A 10919-nucleotide genomic window follows, 5' to 3' on the forward strand; every position below is an offset into this window, starting at 1 on the left:
AAGATGCAAATTTGCTTCGCCACCGGAAGCAAATGTTTTATTCGCCCCTTCGCTCGCATAGAATGGAAGTGACCGGGAGGCGAATATTCTTCAATAAAGAGAAGGGCGAAGAGACAGAGAGAGGAGTTTAAAGTGGCTTTAGTTTATCTAGCTATGCAGAAGAAGAAAAAAAGGCGAAGGAGATGGTACGTTCGCCCTCTACCACAGTTCAGTACAGGCAATGAATGAACCAGAAAAGAAAGTTGAAGTCTGCACTCTGAACTCTCAACCGTGATGTACCAACCATGTGATATTTGGACCAATAGCTGAGAGGGGGGGGGGGGGGTCAAAGAACAAGAAAGACATTTTCTAAAAGTTCTCCCTGGAGGCCGTCGCACACTGCACCATGATAACACACAACGCAGCATGTTTTTGTTCTTCAGTTGTTCTCATTGCGTCTTTTTGCTCAAAAAGTTCTACTTCTTACTAAGCATACCGCCTACTTAAAAGTATTGAAAATTTGTGCTGCGGCTAGCACAGAATCTAGTTATATTACTAACCAGTTTAGCCAACATTATCGTGTATAAGCATGTAAAAGTCAACGGGAATTCGTACACATACTAAAACTTTGTGCTTCTTGTGCTTACCTGCAAATAAAACATAAAAGCTGACCACATACACACACTCGCTCTCAGAACTCTTACCTTATTGCTAGTATTCCGAGACACAACTGGTTGCAGGCTTGGAGAAAGCAGTTCTGGACGACACATGCGCAGTTTAGACAAAGCAATTCTGAACGACGCATGCGCAGTTTTAACCCGAACATGGCATCGAGAAAGACTGTAAGTTATGGAGTAACATTACAACAATTATGAACATAATTATTATGGAGTGTAATGTTGTAATATAGCAAGCTAGTAAATGTTTTTAAAATTATAAAATGGATGTCATGGTATGGTATAGGCCTAGTGATTCTACTTCCATTTTCAATTTCAGTCTCTGTGATTTTTGTGAATTGAAATTCAAATGGAATTGAAATGCTATGATATGTTTTTCTCATTACATGAAAAATTGAATTTAAATGTAATTACTGTAACCCTAACCCTGATGTCAGCCATTCCAAAAAGCAGTCATCGGGGTTTTACAGTTAGTAGACCTTGTTGGCAATCACTAATTGGGTATTCATGTATTCCGCTCTATACCATGACATGCCTACATTCACGTGTTCAAAGTTCACACAAACAGCAATTTTGTTAAATGTCAACATTTGTTTTAAAGCAAAATCGCTAATGGGATTTCATCAGGGGACTGGATCATTCCAATAAATAAGGTAATGAAAAATGTTTTAGAAATAGTCTTATTCTGCCTAGTGTAAGCACCACCAATAATCCTCTTGCTCATCACCATTTTTAAATGACAGGATGTTCTGAAGCAAATTGCCAGCTTGGACTGCGGGGTGTTCATGATAATGGTAAGTTGATAAAAATAGTGATATTGTCATAAGGTTCCCTACACACATCATTGGGCCAACCATTTGATTTCACTCAAGTGAGTGATTTAACTCCCAGCAATGTGAAGGGTACATATTTTGAGGTGACTTATGTTGTGATTTTTAATTTCTTTTGTTTGTTAGAGTGACATGCCCCAAATTAGAAGGTGGTGGTGCCTCCATCTACTGGGCAAAGCCGAAAGGTATCCATATTTGATTATTGTATTTCATTTAAAATTAAGCCATATTTGTCCGTCAAACACCTATGAACGTCTGTTTTTAGCCTGGAGAGATGCAGCCAATCTTTAACCAGGCAAGCAGTGGCAGAGAACCCTCCAGCAGCTACGGAGGGTTGCTCTACACCAGTACAGCATCAGGTAAGACAAGCCGCTGAGGCAATTTTTTTCATTCATTAGGGCATTCCAAGTCAGAAAACTAACCACTACAGCTGTGGAATCTTGATGGTATGACCACTTAACATTAGTAGTAGTTTTGTTGTTGGTAGTAGTAGTGTTAATAACATAGAGACTGTGGATGTTGGTAATCCAGTAAGTCGATAAATGACACATTAGAAATGTGGTGTCTCTTTTCTACAGTTTTTTTTTCATACTGTATGACCATAATAAAACGATTGCATTCATTAGGGCACTCCAAGTCTGAAGACTTGCAACCTTGGCTGTGGAATATTCATGGTATGACCACTTAACATTAGTTGTTGTAGTAGGAACATATTTTTAATACTTTGAAAATTATTGTATCCCTCATTGGGAAATGTTTTTACAGCATATACTTTACATCACACAGTTATGTACATAAAGCTGAGGGACTCTACTGTACAGTGATTTTAGAACAGCTAAAAGAAAAGGCCTTGTTGGGCTTGAAGTAAAGCTGTTTTTAAGAAAAAATACTATAAAAGTGACATTAGTCTGATATGCTTCACAGTTGCCAAAATATCTCCTGAAGGACATACCTCTCGAAGTGGTCCTCCAGGAGGGAGACAAAGCCCTCCAGACCCTGGCCCTGGTGAGCTCCATGTTTTACAACCTGGTCACCAGTGAGCACTTCAGGAGAAAATCCCACTTCCTCTGGCTTGAAAGTGTAAGAGGGAAATTATACTGGGACCCAGAAAAGGGTGACATTTGAACGAGCCAGCATGCTGGGACGCAGCGTGTACTTCAAAGGACCCGAGAGCCTTGTGGTAAAACAATAAGTCACTCGGACTTCCTCTGAATGGGCAGGCCATTTGGCTCTCTGGAATGTTACCACCTGGACACAACCAAGATAAGGGGAACTAGTCTCTTTGCCTGTGGTTGTGGGGGTGGGTGTTTTGGGGTCATAAAGGGTGAAATGACCGGCCACATGGCGGGACAGTGCCCTCATTTGGGCCCCTCTGACATTCCACTTTGTATTTCTTTTCTGGATCTGGACTTTAAATCATCTGTTTATCCTATTTACAAACCCCAGAAAACCGTACAAACCATGCACATGTTTTCATTGTATTATTGTAGTAGGCATTATGTAATAATAACATGGATTGCATGTACAATGGGTAAACAAAAGGGTATTTTCATGACAACTGCACCATAATATTACATCCACTTGACATGTTTAGTATGGACATATTCAGGAAAATTATAGCAAGTAATATGTTTCATACCAAATAGAATTTAATAAAACATAGTTTCAATAACTCAGGAAAAACCTAACACAATGGAATGTCCTCTCTGGTAATCATCACCTTTTCCCCATTTCCCCACCAATTGTTTTAACAACCTCCTCCAAATGGTGGGGGCCGAAATTAGAGATTTATGATTCGGACAGGTTAATTTATGGCAATGCCGCCTAGACCAAACGCGGGATTTGGCTTAAAAGGAAGGGAGACAAAGCAATCGAGGAAGATCGTAAACGACTTCCCCACGTGGTACATACTCTGTGCTCTGTGTGTAGCTAAACAGGCTGGGTAAGAACTATTTTACTCTGTATTTATGTTTTTAACCCTTATAATTGATTTGGAAATTGAAGATAATAACCTACCTACCTGTTCAATAAATTCTTATTTTTAACTTGCGTGGTCTTCATGACTCTAATCCATTTTATCTTCTTTTCAGCCGAAATTCCGTTTAAATACTCAGGGGGGCAATTCGGACGGGGACCTCCTGATCAGGGGTCTAGTACAGTAAAACGTCTTTAGTGGGGTCTTCAAGTTAGATAGGTGACCACGATCTGCCTGTTAAGGGATTAGTGGTATTGGTTCTGGTGTTTTGGCTTAAGAGAACCCATGGGCGTAGTACGCCGGTTCTTGTCAAATTCGCCTGAAGGAGCCCGATAGATACGCACCGTCCTGGGCTCATAACTGTCGATGACCTATCCATGTAAGCCAGGCATGGAAGGCATGTATTATGGTGGTCAGCCTCCTACCCTCTGGATTCCTCGCCGAACTGAGATTTAACAATAATGCTAAACCCGGGAGCATATATTGAGGAATGATGGCACAAGATAGAGTCGAGTGTAACCACTCCCAAGTTCCACGTATAGTTAAAGCCAAATTTTAAATTATCATATAAAATGGAGTCAGATTTAACACGAGAGTAAACATAGTAACTGTTACGCTTTCTTGCTGTAGTCACGGATAGATCGGGTGTGTTGTTCCGCGTATTTGTGAATATTCTGATGCTCCCATTGGAATATTGACAGTCCGGCGACAGATCGGATATATCTCTGATGACAGCATAGCCCCGTTTACGAACGGAGAGTAACCTGAATGCTACTGATCCGTTTCAGGCCAGTTTAAGCGGGATATGAAGCAGCGCCTTCATATCTAACCCGTGGCAACGGAACCAGTGCATTCTTAATTAGAATTGTGCCCTGTTCTTGCGAACAGATGAAAACTAACTAACATCTCCGTTTTGAATCACACCAGCCAAGGGAGAACACGCGATACCTTCCCCTCCAGCTACAAACCCTCATTGGTCTAGCTGTGAGGTGTTTACAAAAGTAAGTAACAAATGATGATTCTAATAGTGACACGCCCTACGGGTTATAACGTTTCAACACGCCACTGTATGGGTCATCCTTGCCGAGAGGGTGAGATACTAGGAGACTGAATAGCAAATTAACCACCACTACGGGGCGGACACGACGTCACGCAATAAGTATTGCTTCATGTCCGCAGCTCATTCTCTTTTGCTGACTGAAGGCCATGGAATTCCCCGAGTGACGACGCCGAGTGGCGTGTTGACCTTTATTCATAGAACTGAGGTTACCTACGTAACCATTCGTTTTATTTCATTTCGGTCAACACACCACTGTATGGGTCAACAGTATAGCAAATCAGTCAGGAGGGGGATGTAGTGGGGTAATGAACACGTTATTTAGATGCCCTTCTTTGGAAGGAGCAAATGTAAAAATAACCACTGGGTGATAAAAACACCCTGAATCTTAAATTATATTCAAGGTCGCTCCGCTGCCCCGAGGACAGAGGAGGCAACTGATATAGACGATGTCACGTCCAGGCAATAAAACCTGGCAAACGTGAGGGATGAAGCCCAGCCAGCCGCCGCACATATGTCAGATAGCGAGGCACCACGAAATAAAGCCCAAGAGGCAGCCACACCCCGAGTGGAGTGAGCGACCACACCTGTGGGAGGGGGCACACCAGCGCTGCTGTATGCCATGGAAATTGCATCTACAATCCAGTGGGCCAAACGCTGTTTAGATAAGGCTTGGCCCTGCGCAGCCCCTCCATAGCAAATAAATAGATTATTAGTTTTCTCACAGCCCCTGTGCGGGAAACATTAGACCGTAGGACCCAGACAGGGCACAGTGAGTGAAGTCTGGCCTCCTTAGGGGAGTCATGAGGGGGAGGATGAAAAGCCTCCAAAACCAAAGGCCAAGAAACGTACGACCGCGAGAGAACCTTGGGCCGAAAAGCAGGTTTAGGGAGCAGAGAAGCCGCAGAGCCACCGTCACCCAGCCGTAAACAGGAGGGATGTACGGACAGCGCATGCAGAGGCAATGGCAAGCAGGAAAGCAGTTTTTAGGGAGAGGAGCTTCAGACTAAGGGCTCAGTGAGGGCATTCAAAACAACTTGTAAGTCCCAAGAGGGGAGCGAGGTCGACCTAGGTGGGTGAAGCCGCCTGGCTCCTCAGAGGAACTGACTGGCGAGGGGGTGCGAACCCACCGTCAGGCCATCGATACGCTCATGGCAGTCAGAGATGGCAGCCAGGTAACCTCTCAGCGTAGACTCCGCCAACCCCTCTTCAAAGAGGGACTGAAGGAACGCTAAGACGACTGGAATGTCACAAAAGACAGGGTCAGACCCTTTTTTCCTTAGAGGGCGCTTTTGATGCCTGAAGTGTCCCCAGCACCGCTGGATCTAGGTCCCGTAACGACCTCCGTCCAGGGGCCAAACGTGCAGGCTGTAAATTCCCGGGTTTGGATGCCATAGCAGACCCTGGGCCTGCGACAGCATATCCACCCTGGTCGGGATGTGCCATGGGGCACCCACCAGCAGCTCCCTCAAGTCTGCCATCCAGGTCCGATGGGGCAAGTCAGGGGCAATCAGCAGAACTATTGTCCTTGACTCCCTGATCCTCACCAGAACCACAGGTAGGGGAGGAAAAGGTGGAAGGGCATAAAGCCACAATGGAGGCCACTGGTTCGCCAAAGCGTCCACACCCAGGGTCCCCACTGGCCCCACCATGGAGTACCATAGGGGGCAATGAGCATTCTCCAAGGACGCAAAAAGGTCCACCTGAGCCCCCCCGAAGTGAGACCAAATGGCCTGCACAATGTCCGGGTGCAGGCGCCATAACCCTGGGCCTGGGGCCCCCCCTGGACAGCAGATCGGCTGCCACATTGGCCGTGCCTGGCAGGTGGACTGCCCACACGAACACGCCTCGAGCTTGTGTCCAGAGCAGGAGTTGGCATGCCTTGGCATGCAGGGTCGGAGACCGTACACCGCCCTGTTGGTTGATATAGGAGACAACGGTGGAGCTGTCTGTTCGAATCAGGATGTGCCTGCCCCGGACTACTGGGAGGAAATGGGCCAGTGCCCGAAGCACTGCCTCCATTTCTAGAAGGTTCATGTGCCTCCCCGCCCATGGGGGGCTCCACAACCCTTTCAGGGACCGACCCTCCCAGATTGCTCCCCAGCCGGTCTCAGAGGCATCCGTGGTGATAGTCACTCTTGAACACACTGGCCCCAAGGGAACACCCTCCTTGAGGCCAGGGGTCGAGAGCCACCAGACCACCACCTTCAGGCACTCCTGAGTAACAGGAAGGAGTCTCCGCCCGTCCTTGTGCCGCCAACCACCGCTGTAACGGGCGCATGTGCAACAGCCCAAGTGGCACGACCTGGGCCGCTGCAGCCATCAGGCCGAGCACCCTCTGACAATGATTCACTGTCACCTGCCGCTCCGTAGCAAACTGTGACAGGCTCTCCCGTAAAACACGCTGCCTCTCTGGGCTGAGGCCCAGATCAGCACGGATTCCAAACGCACTGAGTACTGGGGGCCTTGATGTCGGAGCCTGCCTCACAGAACACACCAGTTCCCTTGTCCAGCGCAGCCTCTGCAGGTGGCCCAAACACCTCCCCAGGGACTACAGGGGCCGCAAGGACTGCCATGCAGTCCTGGTCTGCCAGACTGGACTGGGACAGCCACACCTGGCGACAGGCCTGAACGACCGAGGCCATGGAATGCCCCAGGGCTTGGGCATGAGCACTAGCCCCATGCATCATGATGTCAACCAACCACAACATCCCCACCACTGAGTCACTGGGGCCAGCGGAGGACAGGTCCTGCAGCAACCCCTCAAAGTACACCACCAGTAGTGCGTTGGTGCTGGCCAGGCGAGCTGACAAGGCAGAGGCCTGGTAGACCTTGCGCATCTGACTGTCAGTAGACCAGCAGCACTTATTGAGATGCTGGGAATCACGTGAGCATCGAAAATGTAGGCCCAACCTGAGGAACAGCAGCCACCCCACAGGATGCAGCACCAGCCAGATTGGCAAGCTGGGTCCTGGGGAGTGCAGACATCCCAGGAGACTTCCAGGACAATTGTAACTCAATCGTGAAGTCAGGCAAAAGCGGCAAACCCTCCGGCTTGAGCCACTGGGGGCCACGATCAAAAACTGAAGGAACAGGAGCAGAGGCTGGAGGGGGAAGGCGAGCACGCTCAGCCGCCCTGAAAATTACAGCCCGATCAGAGGGATCCAGGGCAGGGGGCCCAGATGAAGAGGAGTACTCCTCCTGGTACAGACCCCTCCTCAGTCTCTGACTGTTGGGGGTCAAGACGGTCCTGGCTGTCCGATGCTGCAGTGGACAGCTCATCAGGGTGACAGCGGGGGCGTCTAGCCACAGGCTCCCAAGAGTCATGGGGCCTAGGTGGCTGCTGCTACGACGCTACTAGCACTTGCAAGGTCTGCTCTATTGTCCTCATCTGCAGCTGCAGCTGAAGGAGCTCAGGCTCCTGATGCCGGCGCTTCTCAGTACGCTTCCTGGCCGCGGGCCTCTGCGTGTGCAATCCCTCCCCATCACGCTCCATACAAACTGGTTGCCCAGGTGGGACGCCCTCCGCGGGCGAGCCACCATCTCCCGAATCCTGCGCACCCACCAACATAATGAATGCTGCAGTGCGCACACCACCAATATACCACGGACCCGAACAGTAATACTGCAGGGACACGAGGGGGTGGAGGAGCCTAAGGTGGCGTACGACCTCACGGACGCAGAGGCTCCTTTCGGCATTGAATGTTTGTGTTCAGCGCAAAGTACACCAATATATCAATGATATAATGTGTAAGTAGCAAAATAGTGCATGTATATATGTATACAACAGAAATGTGTGCAAAAATGCAAAACCAATTAAATTCAATATTTAATATAGGTTACTATAATCAAAAAAATATCAGAAGTAAAACGAATATAATTCACAAGGTAACAGCAGTGAGCTGCTTAAACAACCTCACTAACAAAAAGTATTCTTACCAGAAATGCGCACACGTGCAATTAGCAATACCAAACACAAAACACAACGCAGCACGCTGCGTGGGAGTGAAGCTGCCTCGGGTAGCGTATTCCTTTTTAAGGAGAAGTGACTCTGTTTGGCAGACGGGAGAGGGCAAAGTCGGAGCCGCAAATTCTCTCGAGCTCAAACCTGTCTCGTAGGAGGCAAAAACAGAATGAGCGGTGGACATGAAGCAATACTTATTGCGTGACGTCATGTCCGCCCCGTAGTGGTGGTTAATTTTCTATTCAGTCTCCTAGTATCTCACCCTCTCGGCGAGGATGACCCATACAGTGGCGTGTTGACCGAAATGAAATAGAACTGCATACTGGGTATGCATACTGTGCTTGGAAACGTGGTGGCTTGTTTCAGTAGTCACTTATTGCTAATAAAAAATAAAAAGTAATATGCATATTGTGCATGAAGCAGTGAAAGGTTTTACTGTCTGCAACAAAAAAGCAATGTACAGTAAATGTATGACAACGAATCAACAGTATGCTTTCGTTTTTGTTATCTCTACAGGCTATGTAAAAGGGGGGAGGTTGCAGGCCTTTTATTCCGAAGACAGTCATCCGGGCTTTTGTAGCTTTGTGCAGGGCTGGGGGAGTGAGTGATGGAAGGAGTGAGGGAGGGAGGGAGGGAATGAGTGAGTGTGGGAGGGAGGGAATGAGTGAGTGAGGGAGGGAGGGAGGGAAGGAGTGAGTAAGGGATGGAAGGAATGAGTGAGTGAGAGATGGAAGGAATGAGTGAGTGATGGAATGAGTGAGTGACTGGTTACTATTCTGTTCTAATAAATGTTCATTATTATGATTCGTGACTCATTATTTATTTTTACTTGGAGGGGTTTTGGGTCTGTGAATGAGAGTAATTTGGACATGGCTTGAGTAATATGTAAGAGCTCAGGTGTTAACGTTAGCTAACTAACTAGCGAACTTTAGCTAAATTAACACTACTCACTGTAGTCGGGTGCACACACCCTTTATGATAAGACTGAATGGCTGTGTTGGTAACATTAATCGGCAATACAAGTATGAAATAGTCCATCATCATCTGAACTTTAGCTAAATTAACACTGCTCACTGTAGTCGCGTGCAATGTTCCCTCTAAGCTGCGCGCGTGCGCAATCGCGCACTGCCCGCACATTCTCAGCGCACAAGAAAATCTATCCAGCGCATAAACAACATCAACATAACGTATTAATTCATATCTAATATTAGACCTAATCTAATCTAATTAATTCGCCCAATAATATTGTTTTTTTGTTTCTCACTCAGTGAGTGACAGGTGTCCAGCCAATGATACGATACGGTTCACTTACGGTACGAAGCCAATCATGGCATTGACGGTGCTTGCGTCTGGGCCCTGCCTATATGCGCCGTGCAGGTTAGCTAGCAGGTTAATAGATGCTAATACAAACCCCGCATCATGGCGAAACGAACAGGCAGCGACACATCCACTCAGCAAGCCACAGTAAAAAAGAAATGCAGTTCTTTTCAGATGGAATGGCTGTCGGAGTATGTGCAAATTGAAGAAAAAGCGGGTAAGAGCTAAAGGAGATCTCACAGCTTGTGGATATCTGTGCTACATTTCAAGCTTCCAGTGCCGACTGTGAAAGAGGATTTAGTTTAATGAATCATATCAAAACAAAATCCAGAAATCGTCTTGAAGTGACACATTTGGACCAGCTGATGCGCATAAAGTCAAAGCAAGAAGCAGACGAAGCCATCAACCTGGACAAAGTGTACAACCATTGGAGAAGTGAGAAGGACAGACGTGAAAAATAAGGTAAAATTTAAGTCAGATTTGTGCATATTCTAGTGACGGTTATTAAGATTTTGTCTTTATGGATATTAATCATTAAATGTTGTTACCATTAGATCATTTATGGGTAGTAGAAATGCCAAGAAAAACTGTGTAATTAGATATTTTACAGACAAAGTGTTACAGGAATTTGCACTGTATCACAAGCTACAGCACAAGTCATTGTGCAAAATGTGAATGTTTTAATGTAAGCAAAATGTTATGTCTGAAAGGTGTATATGTCTCATATCTTCCAGAACAGGACCCTCAGCCAGGCAAAGCAGGACTCTTCCCATGGCCAAAGCAGGACTCTCACATACTGTATAACATCTACACATCCCATTTTTCAGATTTTTGTCTTTTTTTAAGTGGACCAAATTACTTATTTAAAAATAAAGCGTGCATATCTAATGTTGCTCACAGTAGTCCTCAGTTTGCTCAGGGAGCTTGTGTGTATGCCCAGATACATGAAAAATTAGAGGGAACATTGGTCGCGTGCATGCACCCTTAGTTATGATAAGACTGAATGACTGTTGGTAACATAAATCGTCAATATAAGTATGAATTAGTCCATCATTATTGCTAAAAATATAACGTTACGAGCGCACACTAAGCAATACACCATTGTGATATAAATATTACA

General features: G+C 46.4%; 1 long non-coding RNA gene across 1 annotated transcript; it reads left to right on the top strand.

The window, feature by feature from the left end:
• The first annotated feature begins 10059 nt into the window (after positions 1–10059).
• Positions 10060–10692, top strand: LOC118230417. Its single transcript, XR_004765844.1, has 2 exons — positions 10060–10261; positions 10534–10692. It is a non-coding gene; the product is annotated as an uncharacterized LOC118230417 (long non-coding RNA).
• Positions 10693–10919: the final 227 nt, after the last annotated feature.

Source organism: Anguilla anguilla, chromosome 6, assembly GCF_013347855.1.
Source record: "Anguilla anguilla isolate fAngAng1 chromosome 6, fAngAng1.pri, whole genome shotgun sequence".
NCBI classification, from domain to species: Eukaryota; Metazoa; Chordata; class Actinopteri; order Anguilliformes; family Anguillidae; genus Anguilla; species Anguilla anguilla.